This window comes from Somniosus microcephalus, unplaced genomic scaffold (assembly GCF_052327205.1).
Source record: "Somniosus microcephalus isolate GS21.2 unplaced genomic scaffold, FLI_Smic_1.0 unresolved_chr1, whole genome shotgun sequence".
Taxonomy (NCBI): domain Eukaryota; kingdom Metazoa; phylum Chordata; class Chondrichthyes; order Squaliformes; family Somniosidae; genus Somniosus; species Somniosus microcephalus.
The window spans coordinates 144,963,064-144,982,185 of NW_028225179.1; the positions used below are offsets into that span (position 1 = coordinate 144,963,064).

General features: G+C 48.8%; 1 pseudogene; it reads right to left on the bottom strand.

Annotated features, from left to right (window-relative positions):
• Window positions 1-4,029: 4,029 nt before the first annotated feature.
• On the bottom strand, window positions 4,030-18,522 carry LOC147096190 (zinc-binding protein A33-like; annotated as a pseudogene).
• Window positions 18,523-19,122: the final 600 nt, after the last annotated feature.

A 19,122-nucleotide genomic window follows, 5' to 3' on the forward strand; every position in this document is an offset into this window, starting at 1 on the left:
ATCACCAGCACTCTGCATTGTCAACCTATTCCTGCATATCCCACTTTACCCTTACATCCCTTGCACCCTTAACCATCCCTCCCTCTCTATGTACACAATCACTTCACCATTGTACTATGCACCCCTCACACTCACTATCACTGTTACGCGTTTCATCTGTAATAATGGAGGTGCAGAGGAGCTGGAAGTGGGGGACGGAGATACAAGCGCAGTAGAGCAAGCTGGTGACAGAATAGATTTGCAACCCTCTCATTTAGATTTCATGAGTGACTGATATGGCATCTGATCATATAGATTGACTTCTGATCATCTGCATAATAGGATGTGCCTGCTACCTAAATATCACATGTCTAACTCATGCCTTTACTCCCCCTCAGGACCATCAAGAGCCCCCCTCCCCACTGCCCAGGAGGAAGAGCCAGACGACTTCTCAGAGGAACCTGCAGCCTCTGAGGGAGCAGCGTCACCAGAAATGAGCGCACCCAGCACCAGCGCAGATACACATACCTTGATGGGCCCTTCACAACATAGAGTAGTGTTGTCACCTGGGCATCTATTGAGGAGAGGAACCAGAGGTACATGGATGTCCCTGTTATGAGGACTGTCAGTACAGTGACGAGTCCTCATGGCCCCACTGATGTGCAGCAAGGTGGTCTCCAGCCACTTGCCAGCAGTGAAGTGCAGGTGACCCATGAGAGGGATGTTGGTGGTCAACAACAAGGAAGTGTGGGCTCCTCTCCAAGCGCTCACACTCCCATGCCACTGCGAAGCCAAAGGCGTCTAAGCAGGCACAGCATAGAAGTGAGCAAAGTGCCTCTACATCTGCTGAAGCCACAGGGGAAGCACCACATAGAAGCACGCATAAGAGAAAGTTAACACACAAATAATCACAAGGGTAGTCACTTGGGTGTTTTGATCTCATACAAAGTAACGTGTCATTGTGATTTCAATTGTATTAAAGAAATGCGATGGCAAAGATTCAAAGAGATGGCCTATGTGTGCTCAGAAATGGAAGTTGCACAGTGAGGGGTCAGGGCACATTTCATCTGTAATGATAGTGGTGGGAGTGATAGGAAACCACAGTTTATTGTACAGATGCTGTATGGTGTGTTAAGAAGGTCGGCCAGACATTAATTTCCATGTGCCAGCCACATGTGGTTGATGCGTAAACTTACGTGAATCTGGCATGGATTAGTGCATCCCTTGCCTCATGGCCAGCAATGTGGTCGTGTGCTGGTGTAATTGGCACATCCGCCTCTGCAAGGTGTACCTCATGTGCCGCCTCCTCCTCCACCTCCTCCTCCGCCTCCTCATCTTCTGAGGAGGCTGTGCGCTGAGCCACTTGTTCCTTAGGCAACGGTAAGCCATGCTGCTGTGCAATGTTGTGCAGAACGATGATTCTGGAGACCCTGGCTGGTGCATACTGTTGGGCTCCATCAAATCTGTCCAGGCATCGAAATGGCATTTTGAGCAAGCCGGATGGTTCGCTCTATGATGCTTCTGGTGGAAATGTGGCTCACATTGTACCGCTCCTCAGCTTCGTTTGATGGCCTCCTCATCGGTGTCATTAGCCACTTTTTCAGGGGATAGCCCTTGTCTACAAGTAGCCATCCGGAAATTTGGGTTGGCGGATTGAACAGCTGAGGCACATTCGAGTGCCGCAGGATGAACGCGTCATGGCAACTGCCAGGGAATTGGCGCAAACATGCATAATGTTCTTCCTGTGGTTACACACCAGCTGGACGTTAAGGGAGTGGAAGCCCTTGCGGTTGACAAATACAGCTGGGTTGTGATGGGGTGCCCTAATGGCCACATGTGTGCAGTGCATATGGATCGCAGCTTAAACACTTACAAGCTCAATAGACCTGCAAAATGTGTTCCAAAACCTCAAAACACAAAGTTCTGGCATCTGAAAGCCAGCCATGTTGCAGGTCCGCTTTTATACTGCAGGAGCAGCTGTCAACAATTCAGCTAGTTGCTGAACCCGGCACAATCAGCTGGCGTGTTTGTCACATGACAGGCAACAAAAAATGTACTAAAATGGGAAGAGCCTGTAAAAATGGGATTATCTAGGCCGTTAACAAGCTGTTAACTGCCTTAAGTGCTTCTCCCGCCGTTTGTTGTCGGGTCTTAAAGCACATGGGATTGGGGGCAAGGTACTGACTTGGATAGACAGGAAGCAAAGAGTTGGATTAAACGGTTCTTTTTCCAAGTGGCAGGCAGTGACTAGTGGGGCATCGCAGGGATCAGTGCTAGGACCCCAGCTATTCACAATATATATTAATGATCTAGACGAGCGAACTAGATGTAATATCTCCAAGTTTGCAGACGACTCAAAGCTGGGTGGGCATGTGTGCTGTGAGGAGGATGCTGAGAAACTCCAGGATGATTTGGACAGGTTGGGTGATTGGGCAGATGCATGGCAGATGCAGTATAATGTGGATAAATGCGAGGTTATCCACTTTGGTGGCAAAAACAGGAAGGCAGATTATTAGCTGAACGGCAATAGATTGGGAGAAGGGGAAGTGCAACGAGACCTGGGTGTCCTTGTGCACCAGTTGCTGAAGGTAAGCATGCAGGTGCAGCAGGCGGTTAAGAAGGCAAATGGTGTGTTGGCCTTCGTAGCGAGAGGATTCGAGTACAGAGGCAAGGATGTCTTGCTGCAGTTGTACAGGGCCTTGGTGAGACCACACCTTGAGTATTGTGTGCAGTTTTGGTCGCCTTATCTGAGGAAGGATGTTCTTGCCATGGAGGGAGTGCAGCGAAGATTCACCAGGCTGATACCTGGGTTGGCAGGAATGACGTATGAGGAGAGATTGGGTCGATTCGGCTTGTACTCGCTGGAGTTTAGAAGAATGAGAGGGGATCTCATTGAAATTTATAAAATTCTAACAGGACTGGACAGACTAGATGCAGGAAGCATGTTCCCGATGGCGGGGAGTCCAGAACCAGGGGTCACAGTCTAAGGATAAGGGGTTAAGTCATTTAGGACAGAGATGAGGAGGAATTTCTTCACCCAGAGAGTGGTGAACCTGTGGAATTCGCTACCACAGAAGGCAGTAGAGGCCAATTCATTAAATATATTCAAGAAGGAGTTAGATATATTTCTTAAGACTAAAGGGATCAAGGGATATGGGGAGAAAGCAGGGACAGGGTACTGAATTTGGATGATCAGCCATGATCGCATTGAATGGCGGAGCAGGCTCGAGGGGCCGAATGGCCTACTCCTGCTCCTATCTTCTATGTTTCTATGACTCTCAGACCCGACACTTTGCAAAGTTGTGTGGAGGCGGGATGGTGGCAGGTTCGCAACCTGCCGTCATTCATTTGGATTTTAATTCCCGACTCGCCTCCAAACCCGGCCTCTGAGTGTTGTCAAAATTGTGGCCAATGTTTCAGGTCGATGACCTTTCATCAGAACTGGAAGATATTAGAAGTTTAACAGATTTTAAGTAAGTACAGAGCCAGGGAAAAGTGAAGAGAAAAAGAATGAAAGGGAAGGTCTGTAATAGGGTAGAAGACAGGAGAGATTAAATGACTGAAGAGATGATGGGGCAAGGCCAAACGGATGGTAATGGGACAAGTAAAGAAACAAAAGATGGGTCTGGAGGAGGTGTATATGGTTACAGCAGGATAGCAGAGAAGGAGGGAAGCATGGAAAGTTTGGCAAAGAGGAGTGGGCTCCCACGGCCCGGGAATATGACAGAGAAAGGTGGGTAGACCCCAGGTATATGGCCCACATCACCAGCCATGTATTGGTTGGGGAACCCTGCCCCGAGCACCAGCCCACACCTTCTCCACACCCAGTGGCTCTGGTGCAGCCATCCTCCATTACCAGCAACTGCTGTCCGAGAAAGAATAGGAGCGGTGGTTAAGATCTAAAGTTGTCAAACTCAACGGTTAATGGCTGTAAAATGCCAAACGTTAACTCCGTTCCCCTCTCTCTAGATGCGGCATGACCTGCTGAGTGTTTCAACCATGAACTGCTTTTATTTCAGATTTCCAGCATTTGCAGTAGTTTCTTATTGATTAAAAAAAAACCTGTTTGACCTGAATTGTTCATTTCCAAGAACAGGTTTTCAGTGGTTCAGCATTTTTACCCACATCGTTGCGACCTGGACTGAAGTAAGGATAGAGCTTCTTATGGAATCTATCTGTGAAAGTGAAGCTTTGGGACATGTTATCTGAGTTATAAAAGGACACCTTCCCTCCCTCATAATCCAGACAGACTCTAACCTTTCTTGGTTTCTCCTTCAGATCTAAGTCTTCCAAGTCTTGGTAGCAGCTCTGCACTGATTTCCATCTCTCAGTGCTATTACCCAGCATCCACTACCTGGATTCAGGTCAGTGACCTCTTTTCTATAGACTCTCGGGCCAGACCCAGATCCCACTCAGTCTTTTCCCCCACCATCACCTCCCAGTGGTGTTTCCCTGATGTGAATCCCTCGCACGCCAGGACACAGAGACAAGGATTGAATCTTTCCAGGCAGTCCAAGAGTGGCTGCTGCCTTTTCATGGTGTGACTCACACTGGTGAGCGCCACAGACAGGAGTAGATAAGGGTGAGCTGTACAAGGGTCCAAGGTCACCGGAGCTGGAGAAATGGATTAAAACAGAATGGGCTAAAAATTCGGTCTCGCCGCGCCAGGTCTTTAGTGCCCTAAATTTAGCGCTGGGCCGCATTCCCCTAGCGCCCGCCTGAAATTCAGTAGCGCCGCCCCAAGACGGCGGCGGGCGCTATTGCAGGCTTTCGCCGCCTCGTTTGGGGCGAAGAATGTCAGTTTCCGGCGCCCAGCTGCCGCTGCGGCAACCGATGCGGTGCGGCAGGCTGGGGTACTGCAGGCCTCCTCCTTCACTTAAGGAGGAGCTGCCTGCAGCCATGAGATCGCCGCTGGATTCCCCCGGCAAATGAGCCCGGCACCACGGAGACGTGCCGGGCTCGCGGGAGTCACACACCAATGCCGCGGGGGGGTGGTGCAGGAGTCCGGGGAGGGAGCTGCGGGCAGGCGGCCGCCGGAAAAGCGGCCGGCCGCCGCTCCACCTTTATGCGCCGGCCTTTCGGAGCTGCAAGGCACCGTTTTGCAAACGCTGTTTGCGGCCGCGATGGGCGAGGCGGCCGCAACTGAATTTGGCCATCGGGACGGTTTATCATTGGAACCGGGGCACTGCGCACACCGATGACGTCATCGGTGCCGGTGCAGCGCTACCGGCTAACGCCGATGATAGGGACGACCTCAATTTCGGGCGTAAAAAACTTCTGGCGCAACCCACTCTATAGCCAGTAAGTGGGCGCAAACGCAACTGAATTTCTAGGCCAATGTATGTAAACAAGTCATCATCACTTGGCTAACTTAATTATCAAATGAGTAGTAACACGAACAGTGAGGTGATGGGGCACAAAGGTAGAAACAAGGCAGTGCTACCATCACCTTCAGTTACATTGGATTCATTGACTTTCTGTGATTAGCTTGCAGTTTTCTAACATTGTTTCAGTGGCAGCTTTATATGTTTTAAGGTTTGCAAAGATGTGACTGAAAGGATTAGAGTTCAATTAATTCACGTATTTAAGTTCACCAGGTACGGTAGTGTAGTGGTCATGTTACTGGACTAATAATCTAGAGACCGAGACTAATAATCCAGAGAACATGAGTACAAATCCCACTGTGGGCCGTTTGAGAATTTGAATTCAGTTTTAAAAATTTGATATTAAAAAGCGGGTATCAGTAAAAGTGACTATGAAGCTGTTGGATTATCATAAAAACCCAAATGGTTCACTAATGCCCTTTAGGGAAGGAAACCTGCCGTCCTCTTTAACCAGTCTGGCCTCCAGTCCCACACCAACATGGTTGACACTAAATATAGAAACATAGAAGATAGGAGCAGGAGTAGGCCATTCAGCCCCTTGAGCCTACTCCGCCATTCAATGCGATCATGGCTGATCATCCAAACTCAGTACCCTGTCCCTGCCTTCTCCCCATATCCCTTGATCCCTTTAGCCTTAAGAAATATATCTAACTCCTTCTTGAATATATTTAATGAATTGGCCTCTACTGCCTTCTGTGGTAGAGAATTCCACAGGTTCACCACTCTCTGGATGAAGAAATTCCTCCTCATTTCTGTCCTAAATGGCTTACCCCATATCCTTAGACTGTGTCCCCTGGCTCTGGACTCCCCTGCCATCGGGAACATCCTTCCTGCATTTAGTCTGTCTAGTCCTGTTAGAATTTTATAAGTTTCAATGAGATCCCCTCTCATTCTTCTAAACTCCAGTGAGTATAAGCCCAATCGACCCAATCTCTCTTCATACGTCATTCCTGCCATCCCAGGTATCAGTCTGGTGAATCTTCACTGCACTCCCTCCATGGCAAGAACATCCTTCCTCAGATAAGGCGACCAAAACTGCACACAATACTCAAGGTGTGGTCTCACCAAGGCCCTGTACAACTGCAGCAAGACATCCTTGTTCCTGTACTCAAACCCTCTCGCTACGAAGGCCAACATACCATTTGCCTTCTTAACCGCCTGCTGCACCTGCATGCTTACCTTCAGCGACTGGTGCACAAGGACACCCAGGTCTCGTTGCACTTCCCCTTCTCCCAATCTATTGCCGTTCAGATAATCTGCCTTCCTGTTTTTGCCACCAAAGTGGATAACCTCGCATTTATCCACATTATACTGCATCTGCCCAATCACGCAACCTGTCCAAATCATACTGGAGTTTCTCGGCATCCTCCTCACAGCACACACGCCCACCCAGCTTTGTGTCGTCTGCAAACTTGGAGATATTACATCTAGTTCCCTCATCTAGATCATTAATATATTGTGACTAGCTGGGGTCCTAGGACCGATCCCTGCGGTACCCCACTAGTCACTGCCTGACACTCGGTAAAAGACCCGTTTATTCCAACTCTTTGCTTCCTGTCTGCCAACCAGTTCTCTATCCAAGTCAGTACCTTGCCCCCAATCCCATGTGCCTTAACTTTACATGCTAATCTCTTAACGTTAAACTGCGCTTTGAAGTGGCCACTCAGTTGTATCAAAGTCAGGGCAACTGGCGATGGACAATAAATGGAGCATAGCCACCGATGCCCACATCATGAGAAAGAATTAAGAAAACATTGGGTAGAATTATCATTCTTAATATGTTTGACACATTAAATGAAAAGTATAGGATTGAAATGTTTTAATTACTGTAATACAGAACTGCAAACATGTATATGGAGTTACGAGGGAGAGTATGATGGCATTTCCACGTTTTGGAGGGGGGCACATAACCAATGTTAAAAGATTTAGGAGGGAATAGGCCCTTTCATCCAGCCCTCCCCGGTGGTTTGGCCTTTCATCTGATCTATGTGCAGGGTGTAAGCTGGATTTCACTTAGTCGCTGAAACACAGACCACTGAGTGGTAATAAACTCACGAAGCACCCTCCCACAAACTATCAATTGTACATTGTATTCTATTTTCCAAAACCATACAAGAAGCAAGATTTTTTCTAGTCACCATATGCAACAGCATCTTAAATGCATTCACGAAAATCTTGTCTGTTAAATATTTGTAGAATACTCGAGATAAATTTCAAATGAATGCACTGAGTATCTTACAGGCTAATTTCAGGATCACTGAAATGAAACATCTTCAGGAGAAATTTGTTTTGGTCACTGTGTGCCATAATGAGCTACAATTCCCTTTTGAAAGTTACTATTGAATCTGCTTTGGCCATCTGAAATGCATTCCAGATCATAACATATTCTAGGCTGATATATTCTTCCAGGGAACTTACTTAAAGAGACACGATCACAGTTATACTTTTAGAAGAGAATTGGTGAATTGAGCAATTGGAATATTCTCTCCTGCTCTTGGAGAGATCAGTCCAATGGACGATGCTGGGAAGAAAACATGGATCCCGTGTCACCCACCTGTGTTAATCACTGTCAACATCTTCTTCCAGATTCTGTACTGGAGTGATCCGGTGTACTTCCCTACATTCACCACAGGACAAGTCTTCGCTGGGGCTACCATGCTCCTTTTAGCTCTGCAATCAGAGATCAGTGGCGCATTATACCAGTTTTTGTCGGAATTGTGAACAAATTAAAAAGAAAATAAAGATTGATGGTAAGAGTTTAACCTGTAGCTTTTCTCTATTTCTCGAAATTTCTGGAAGAAAAGAGAAAACACAGTAATTACTCTCCTTGCTTTTCAAATCTTCCAGTACCAACAACATTTAATTGATCCTGGAATAGATTTCAGAGAAATACCAGAATGTTCTGATTTTAGACAGCAAAACCATCCCTTTATCCAGAGTGTGTGAATTTCTTATTACTCAATACTGCTGAAAATGATGTTATTTTATAATGCAGCTCACTGGTTTACAATCCAGCATAAATTATCCAGATGTAAAAAATTTACTGTACTTTCTGATAGTCCCCGTAAAATAACCTGTTTAAGAGGACAGTGTGTGTTTCATATTTCCATGAAAATAGTAATAGATCTTTTCTTACTAATTTTCTCCACCCCCCTCCCTTTCTATCCCCTATCCTCTCCTCTCCTGAAGGCATTGCTTCCTCACTGGGATATAGTTCCATGGGCAGCAGGAACCCTCTGGTACCTCAGCCTCATGGTCATCTGTCATGTGTGAGCCTAAAGAGTGAACGTCAGCTGGCTATTCAACTGTGAGTGTGGCACAACCATAGTGTGGCCAATCCTGGCCTCACCTGATGTGCACACATGCCATCCTTGCTAGACCTTCGAACAGTGCCGTGGGATCTTTTATGCCCACCTGAGTGAGCCTTGGTTTAATGTCTCACCTGAAAGACAGCATCTTTGACAGTGCGGCACTCCCTCAGTACTTTACTGAAGTGTCAGCCTGGATTATGTGCTTGTGTTTCTGGAGTGGGACTTGAACCCACGACCTTCTGACCCAGTGCTACGCACTGAGCCATGGTTGACACATGTCCGGTTCTGTTGTGTGCACTAGTTCAAGGGATTTCTGGAAAGAATTGGAAAAATGCAGTAAAGAAACCACTGATTGGGTAAGTACCTACTCTTAGAAATATGATATTGTCCTCTTCACTTAGCTCTTGCTGAATTTCCCGAATGATGGCTGAAAGCGATGAGATTTCTTCGGTTATCTTCTCGATTTTCCCCTTCACCGCCTGACTCTTTTTCTTCCTTTCTTGTTTCAGTCTTTGCAAAGCACACTTCTCTTCCTTGCGAAGAAACTGGTGAAGTTCCTCAAATTTTTCCTTAACTTGCTGCTCTGCCTGGTTAGGTCGCTCCTGTGGGGGAAGAAACATTCAAACGACAAGATTCATAATATATAAGGTTGGAAGAGAATTGTTACGTGTGTTTCGAGTCCCGATTCTTGATGTATGTATGTTTAGGATAACCTTCCTCTAAATGCAGAGTAAATTATGGGAATGGAATATAAGAGTGAATTCATACTGCACCTTTAGCAACACTGCCAAGTAGTTTCTGACACTGATGCTGCAGAATGATCTAGAATCAGGGCAGGACCTAACGAAAGAGAGATGTGCAGTAAGACTCCTATAAAGTGGGTCGTCTCAAGTCATTGGGTTTGGCATTGCAATAAATGTAACTCCAGTGGATCCTCAAACCAGGCTTTACAAGTTCTCAGTAAGGGACGGGATCTCTAGGCTTTTTGGGCACTTTTTAAACCGACCTGCAGTTCATTTAAAGAAAGATCTTGCAGTCATATAGGCCTCGATTTTAACTGAGCCGTGGAGGCAGGCTTGGAGGCGTGCGGGGGGTTAAAATCGCAAAAACTGGCGGGCGGGACCCCGCCCCCCGCCCGCCTGGTTCCCGACTCCGAGCCATTTTTACTCAGGCGTGTCTGATGGTCCAGAATCTGTCCCGCATCCAACAGGCGGGACTGGTCTTTAAGGCCCTTAATCACCACTAAATGGCCTCTATAATGCCATTTTAACAGTCCCTTGCACTTTTAACCCTTTTCCCACGTAAAACACGCCTGGTGGGAATCACAACTGTCAAACCTGGCGGGAGCACTATTGGCTTGCTGACCATCAACTGCAGGTCTACCATTAAAGAGGAGATTTGATCAGCCATCATTTGCAGGTGGCAGGATTTTTTGTCTCAGGCCTGGGGCAACTTTTACCAGGCTTAATCACACCTGTGGAAGGTTGGAGCCTCACACCCATCTCCAGTGTGAACTCCTGGGAAACTCCTCTCGCCACCGTCACTCAGCATTTCCTCAACGGAGGCATATGCCAGAAGCATGGGAGCAATTTTTTTCCTTCCCTTCTGGGCATTAGAGGAGCTCGAGCAGCAGGCGTGGCAGCAGCAGAACCAGAAACAACAGCAGCAGCAGCAGGAGCAACAGGCTGCTGCCCACCCACCTGAGGCAGCACAGGCCAGAAGGGGCCAGCGCCTGGAAGCCCGTCGGCGCAGGAGATACCCCCCAAACAGGGTCTACAGACACAGGGTCAGCTACCTCAACATGACTGAGCAGCTGTGCCAAAGGCGGCTCCGACTTTCGCGAGAGGTAGTGACTGACATCTGCGCAATGCTACAGCAAGACCTGCTGCCCAGAGGACCAGGTGGATACTCCTTACCAGTGGCCGTCAAAGTCACCACCACACTCAACTTTTTTGCCTCAGGCTCATTCCAGGGATCAGCAGCAGACATCAGCGGCATCTCCCAGGCGGCCGCACACACTTGCATCATGCAGGTAACCAATGCCCTCTTTGCCCTCGCGCACAATCACATCCATTTCACCAAGGATCGAGCAAGTGTCACGGCGCGAGTGTTTGGATTAGCTCATCTGGCAGACTTTCCAAGGGTGCAGGGCATCGTTGACTGCACACATGTGGCCCTTAGGGCACCCCATCGCAATCCAGGTATTTTTGTCACCCGCAAGGGCTTCCACTCCCTTAACGTTCAGCTGGTGCGTGACCACAAGAAGGAGATTTTGCATGTTTGTGCCATGTACCCTGGCAGTTGCCATGACTCCTTCATACAGCGCCAGTCTAGTGTGTCTCCGCTATTCAGGCCACCAGACCAACTTCACGGATGGCTACTTGGAGACAAGGTCTATCCCCTGAGGACTTGGCTAGTGACGCCATTGAGGAGGCCAGCCAACGAAGCTGAGGAGCGCTACAACTCCAGCCACATTTTCACCAGATCCATTATCGAGCAAACCATCGGTTTGCTGAAGATGCACTTCAGATGCCTGAATAGATCAGGTGGAGCCCTACAGTACTCAGCAGCCAGGGTCTCCAGAATCGTCGTGGTTTGCTGTGCACTTCACAACATGGCACAGTGTCGTGGCTTGCAGATTCCTGAGGACCAAGTGGCTCCTCACATACCCTCCTCAGATGATGATGAGGAGGAGGAGGAGGAGGACAAAAACGACCATCCTGCAGAGGACCAACAACCAGCGGCAGCATTACGCCAGAACATTGCTGCCCGGATGCAAGGAACGCACTCATCCTGGCCAGATTTGCTTAGCCTAGCCAATCGAGCACTTTTGCCTCGCAGCTTCTTACCCGAGCATCGACAATGGCCAAGACCCTGCGGATTCCTGGCTATTTGTCCAGCATACTGACAATTGCAAGTAATCCTAAGCCCTCAATTCGCCAAATGATACACGTCACAAATACAGCAGTAGCCATCAGACTTTTTATTGACAGAATTCATCTGATGGCTTTTTTTAACAATACGTATAATTTCACCCAAGTGGCTACCCTTGTGACTACTTGTGCTTTATTTTCCTCTAACGCGTGCTCCTACATCATGGTTCCCCTGTGGCTTCAGCAGATGTGGAGGCCCCTTGCTCACTTTCCTGCTACTCCTGTCTCGACACCTTTGGCGGGCATCCTCTGGGGTGGCGAGCCTGTGAGGGCTCGTCAGCAGTCTGCTGCTCCTGCGGCTGTGCAGGGGTCGAGACGTCTATCTCACTTGGGTGTTGTTAAATCCGGGTATCTTAATGTAGTGTGTCCTTCAATCAATAGACAGAGACTGCAGAGGAACAATCAACAGGTGTTTACTGGATGAGGGTTGCTCTAAAACTAACAGTACAGATCCCTACTCAGGGTTTATATACAGGTGTGGTCACTGCCGGTACTACAGTATACAGGAGCTGTAAAAAGTAGTTCTCCCCTTAAAGGTACATACACTACAATTCCTCCCCTTTTAGATTAACAGTATCATAACATTCATTTAACAATTAACACTTTTAACATGCAACATTAACTGAAAATAGTCCATTTATAAATACAGTCCTTGGGGCGGCTTCCTGATCCTTTCTGGATAGTGCCTTTCCTGAGTGTCTTGCTCTTGGTGCGGAGGCGATTCTGGCCCCCTGTCGTCGGTTGGTTCATCAGCTTCCGATGCTACTGTTTCTGGGGTAGATGCTACCTGTATGTCGGGTTCATCACCAGCTACGCGAGACATGGGGTTGACTTGTTCCTGTGACTCGAGGATCTGGTCGACATGGCGTCTCACAATGTTCTCCCCAACATCCACTGTGTACATTAGTGGCCCCTGCCGTGTGCATATCGTTCCTGGTTGCCATTTCTCTGTTCGGTAGTCGCGGGCCAAGACTGGTTGCCCTACATTGAAGCTCCTTGTCGGCTTCTCATTGATGTGTTGGAATTGCTTATTCTCAACATCTCTTCGTACATTTGGTCTGAGCAAATCCAGACGAGATCTCAACCTTCGGTTAAAGAACATCATGGCCGGGGTCTGGTTGGTGACTGCATGTGTCGCATTTCTGTAGGCTAACAGGAAATTGTCCACCTTATGCTGCAGTGGAATGTCGTCATCGCACATGGCCCTTACTGCTTTTTTAAAGGTTTGTACGAACCTCTCAGCCAATCCATTTGTGGCTGGATGATACGGGGTGGATGTGTAATGCCTTACCCCATTCCTTTTCATAAATCTTCGAAACTCTTCGGACACAATCTGTGGTCCGTTATCAGAGCAAATCTGCTCTGGCAAGCCGTTCCTGGCAAATATGGTCCGTAGGACTGCAATCGTATTCTCCGTGGTGGTGGAGGACATTTTGATCACCTCAGGCCATTTCGAGTGCGCATCCACGGCTATTAAATACATTGAATCCATGAATGGACCAGCAAAATCAATATGCACCCGTTGCCATGGAGATGAGGGCCACTCCCATGGGTGTAGAGGGGCATGTGGTGGTGCATTCTGGACCTTCTGGCATCCTGAGCAGCTCTTGGTCAGGTCCTCGATTTGCTGATCGATCCCTGGCCACCACACATAAGCCCTAGCAAGGCTTTTCATTTTCACCCCTCCCAGATGGCCTTCGTGAAGCTCATTGAGCACTCTCTCCCTTAACTTGGGTGGAATTACCACTCGGGATCCACACATCAAGGTCCCCTGGCATACTGACAGCTGTTCTCTTCTGGATGAGAATGCTGGCAACAGTGAGTCACCATGTGTTAGCCATCCCTTCACCGTCAAGTCATATACACGAGACAGTGTCGGGTCATTTTGGGTCTCCTTCTCTATATCAGCGTTAATTCCTGGCAAGCGTTCAATTATAGTCGAATAAAATATTTCGACAGGGTCCACTGCTGGTGCTTCCTCCGCAGTAGGCAGTGGCAGGCATGATAGCCCATCAGCGTTTCCATGCTGTTTCGCGCCCTTATACTCGATTTCATATTGGTTCGCCCCTAGAAAAAGGGACCATCTTTGTAGCCGTTGCGCAGTCATCACCGGAACGCCCTTCTTTGGATTAAAGATGGAGACAAGTGGTTGGTGGTCAGTCAGCAAGGTGAACTTCTGCCCGTGCAGATAGTGGTTGAACTTTTTCACTCCCCACACTAGGCTGAGGGCCTCCCTGTCAATCTGGGCGTAGTTACGCTCGGCTGAGGTTAGTGACGAGATGCAAAGGCTACTGGCCTCTCCGAGCCGTCCGGGAATTTGTGCGACAGCACCGCTCCAATGCTATAGGGTGATGCATCACACGCCAACCGAATTGGTAGTGCTGGGTTGAAATGAGCCAACACCTCTTTTGATGTGATCAATTCTTTGCACTTCTGGAAAGCTCGTTTACATTCGTCATTCCACTTCCATGGTACCCCTGTTTGCAGTAGGGTGTTCAGTGGGTGTAGTACTGTAGACAAATCCAGCAAGAACTTATGGTAGTAGTTCACCAGCCCGAGGAACGACCTCAGTTGTGACACATTTTCCGGTGCTGGAGCCTTGACTACTGCCTCAATCTTTTCAGGGGACTTATGTAATCCCTCTTCATCAATAACGTGGCCACAATACGAGATCTGCTTCAGGAAAAACTTGCATTTGTGGCGATTAGCTCGGAGCCCATATTCCTTCAATCTAGTGAGCACCTGCTCCAGGTTGGTGAGGTGATCACTGTCATTTTTGCCTGTGACCAGGATGTCATCCAAATAACACTGGGTCCCTGGAATCCCTTGCAGGACTTGATCCATTGCCCTTTGCCAAATAGCCGGAGCTGATGCTGCCCCGAACACCAGCCGGTTGTATTGGTAGAGACCTTTATGAGTGTTGATCGTGAGGTACTGTTTCCAGGCTTCTTCTACCTCCATTTGCAGGTACGCCTGGGCCAGATCAATCTTAGTGAAGCATTTACCTCCAGATAGCGAGGCGAAAATATCTTCAATCCGCGGAAGCGGATATTGTACCGTGTGAAGGACTGGGTTCACTGTCACCTTAAAGTCCCCACAGATGCGAACCTTCTTTGGTTCCCCAGGCGTATTACTCAACGACCTCTTCATTAATGGAACAATGGGTGTAGCCCACTCGCTCCACTCCAGTTTGGACAGTACTCCAGAACGTTCCAAACCTTCCAGCTATGCTTCGACGGCTGGGTGGATCGCATAAGGTACCGGTCTGGCCTTAAAAAACTTTGGGCTTGCATTTTCCTCTATTTTGATCGTCGCTGTTATGCCTTTTAGTGTTCCGAGTCCCTCCTGGAACACTTCTTGTGCATCAGTTAGCATTTTTGACAGTCGTCCAGGTGTGACGTCGTCATCCTTTTTGGCCTCAACCTTCAGTGCCTGTATGGAATGCCAATCTAATTGTATCTTCCAGATCCATTCACGTCCTAGTAGTGGTGGTCCTCCATCTGGCAATACATATAGGTCCATTTTTGGTGTTTCCTTGCCGTTATATATAACGTTCACCCTTATTTTTCCTTTGGGGTCGACTTTTTGCCCCGTGTACATCTTCAAGACAATCTCTGTATCTCTCAAGGATATATGTGAGAATAGCCGCTTGTAGTCCCTTCGGTTTATGACTGTTAGGGCTGATCCTGTGTCCAATTCCATTTTCATTTGGACTCCGTCTATCTTGAGCGTGACCCAGATAGTTTGGTGATCCTCCATTTTGATTACATTATGTAGTTTCAGACAACCCAGCTCCTTGCTTCCGGAGTCTGTATCACTTTTCTGTTCATCTGAACTACTCTCCGTCACCTTATGTACCTTTTTGTACTTCTCCTGTGGAGATTTCCTGCTGCTGGTTTTCTTTCCCGACCTGCAGACTCTTGCTATGTGTCCTACTTTTCCACACTGTCTGCACACTTGGTCCTTGAACCAACAATCCTTATGGTCATGTGTTGTTCTGCCGCAGCGATAACACTTCACTGCTCCATATGACATTTCATTTGTGCCATATTCTTGCGGTCTCCATTGTATCTCTGCAGCGCCCCGTGCGGCTGCTTCGTGTGATACTGTCATGCTGAAATCCTTGTCCAGCGTAAGATCCTTTTCTGACGGAAGCCGTTTCTGGGTTCCTTCACTTTGAAGCCCACACACAAACTTGTCCCTTAAAGTATCTGCTAGTCCCGTTCCAAACTGGCAGTGTTTCGATAGCTTGCGCAGTTCTGTTAAATACTCAGCATTGCTTTCGTCTTTATGCTGGTTCCTTTTGTGAAACTTAAATCTTTCTGCTATCAGCAGCGGTGTGGGGTTTAAGTGGTCCTGTAGGATTGCCACTATGCTTTCAAAATCCTTTTCCACTGACTTCTCTGGGGTTACTAGGTTTCGCAGTAAGCCATACGTTTTTGTACCCATGGAATTCAACAATACCAGTGCTTTCCTGGCATCTGGCACTTCATTCGCCTTGCAGTACACTTCTATGCGTTCTACATATGTCGCCCAATCTTCGACTTCATTGTCGAACGCTGTGACACTGCCACTCTTCGGCATCCCTGGGTGTGGTTAGACTGGCTAAAAATGGCGTCTCCCGCGCTCTCCCTTCTTCCCCGCTGGCTCAAAATGGCATCTGCCGCGCTCTCCCTTCTTCTCCGCTGCGGCTCAAAAGTGGCGTCTCCCGCGCTCTTCCTTCTTCTTCGCTGTGGCTCAAAAATGGCGTCTCCCGCGCTCTCCCTTCTTCTCCGCTGCGGCTCAAATGGCATCTCCCGTGCTTTTCTTTCTTCCCCCATGGACGCTGCTTAGTCCTTGAACACCGGCCGCGCTCTGTGCATTTTCCTGCACGCCTCTCTCGTTGACACTGCTCGGTACTGAACCCCGGCTGCGCCCCGTGCGCTCTACCCTCTCTCTTTTTTTTTTCCGTCGACGCCGCTCGGTCTTCAACCCCGGCTGCGCCCTGTGCGCTTTACCCTCTCTCTTACCCCGTCGACGCTGCTCGGCCTTCCCCTGTGCCGTCGGTCAGCTCCAGCCGCCGCCGTCCGGGAAGGGTCTGCACCGTACCTGCTGCCAGCCCGTCTCGCTGGAGTCTCCGCCGGATGGTCGACGCCCGTGCTGGTGGAATCGGCCTTCTTCTGCAGAGCTGCAGGTAGGTTCGAATTGCCTAGTCGCCAATGTTAAATCCGGGTATCTTAATGTTGTGTGTCCTTCCAGAAATAGACAGAGACTGCAGAGGAACAATCAACAGGTGTTTACTGGATGAGGGTTACTCTGAAACTAACAGTACTCAGGGTTTATATACAGGTGTGGTCACTGCCGGTACTACAGTATACAGGAGCTGTAAAAAGTAGTTCTCCCCTTAAAGGTACATACACTACAGTGACGCAACAATTTTACCCCTCGATTGCCCCTGCAAAAGTGGTTGAAACCAATAGCTGGTGAGACAGCAACATTGAGGAAGCGGTTGAGCAAGGGGGTGTGCAGGCTGAGCTCCGTGTCTGACTCTTGCTCGACTTGTCTGTTGAGGACTGGGCTATCAATCACACGCATGCCAAAGGCAGATCCTAAAAAGAATGGTTTGTGAGTCTCGTTGGCTGTAGCGATGTTGTAAGGAGGCTGAGCTGTGGAGTCATTCCGATATTTCCCAAACAAGCCAACCTGAAGGATTCAGTGAGCGAGACTGCTACGTAATGGTTCTTTTGGGCAATTAACGTTCCGAGTGTGTCTTCCGAAGAAAATGGACACCTTCATTTCATTAAATCACTGAGAGGCTTCCGGGAACGCCATTTCATATAGTAGAGCAGATAGTAGGCAACGTTGACATCTCATCTCAACATTACATTCAACTCCGTGCCGTGCGGCGCTAAAAGAACTGGAAGTTAACCAGGGAGACGGGGAAAAATTTGCTATTTATTGTCAATCGCCGTGCAGCTGTGCGTCAAATCCTTGATGGGTACAGCTTAGCACGAATCCTGTGCTTTGTAGACGTAGGCACATCTCGTGCCCGGGAAAAATTCCGTTTGATCGCTTCAGTAAACCCCCTCAATCTTCAGGAGAGCGGTGTGCTCTCTTTGGTTGCGAAAGCCTCGTTTAAAGTCAGTAAACGCAGTTTTGCAGAACATATGGATATTACAAGGCCTGATATCAGTAATGAAACAGTAGACGGAATAGTAACCGGCTTCCGGTAGGTTTTCTTTCACTGTTCCTGTAGGAAGGCTATTCGTTCGGCTCTTGTCAGGTCATTAAAATCAGAGTGCAGGTTTTTGACCTTCTGTAGCTTAAAACCTGTTTCTAGCACGTGCTCTATGGAGAGGAACCGCTTCCGGACCCTTGTGCTTATGGACCAGAGAAAGGGTGGAACGGACCGGGTCGCCTTCACGGTCGGTGGGGGGAAACCGCTGGAAGGGCGGCAACGCTGCTTCTCTTACCCGCCGGCAAGTATGATAGGTAACACAACCAGCAGGCTGACGGGCTGGTGCGTCGTCGGTGGGGGACGAGTCTTCGCGTTGCACGAGGGGTGGAGCCTCGCGGCTTGCGAGGGATGGGTCCTCGTGGTTCGCGAGGGATGGGTCCTTGTGTTTCGAGAGGAGCGAGTCCTCGTGGTTCACGGGGGTGAGTCCTCATGGTATCCCCGCCGGGCGCGCTCTGATCTTGTGGGCCCGAACGTGCTATACCCCGTGCTTGGAGAGATTTATACTTGCCGTTGCGTTGGACGTAGGGGCGGACGAACCGCATGGTGATAGAAAGGTCGACCACGGGGGCAGTAAGCAAATGCGTGGTCTGCTCCGCGTCGATGGTCCCGGCGAACTGAGCTTCTTCCTTTACAAAACACGAGGCAGGTTGTTTCTCCCTGAATTGCGGCAGCGACAACAAAACGGCTGGCGATGCCATGGCGTGCTTCTTTTGTGAAAAACGTTCACAAAAATCCAGGTCCGGCAGTGTTTTAGTCCTTGGAAGATGGGATCGCCTCTGGACTGCGCTTCCTTTGCGAATACGTTCGCAAAGACGAGGTCGCCAGGTTCAGGCTGCGTGCTTCCTCCGTGAAAACCGTCCACGGAGTCGGTTGTTCGTCAGTTGATCGTCGGTCGTCGTCTGTGAAGACGAGGTTCAGGATGCACGTTTCGTCCGTGAAAAACGTTCACGGATACGGGGTCACCAATTGTAGGAATTGATGAGCTCCCGTATTCACGTCGTTGTAGGCGCTGTTGGCTACTCTTCTTCCGCGAAAAACGTTCACGGTTTCGGGGTCACCAATTGTAGGTATTCGAGTCGACCTCTCGGGACGAATACCTACTAAATAATTTAGTTCGACTTCGGATGAATAGTCACTAAGTTGTTTATTAACTAGAACTGACGAAATACAATAGGTAAGCTGGCTTTACACTGGAGCAATGCGAGATAGGTCTTACCCTGACGGGGACGCCACGAGAACTGAATCCGCAGTCCTCGGGAGAGCATGATGCCGTCATCACGCTCAGTCACATTTTCCCA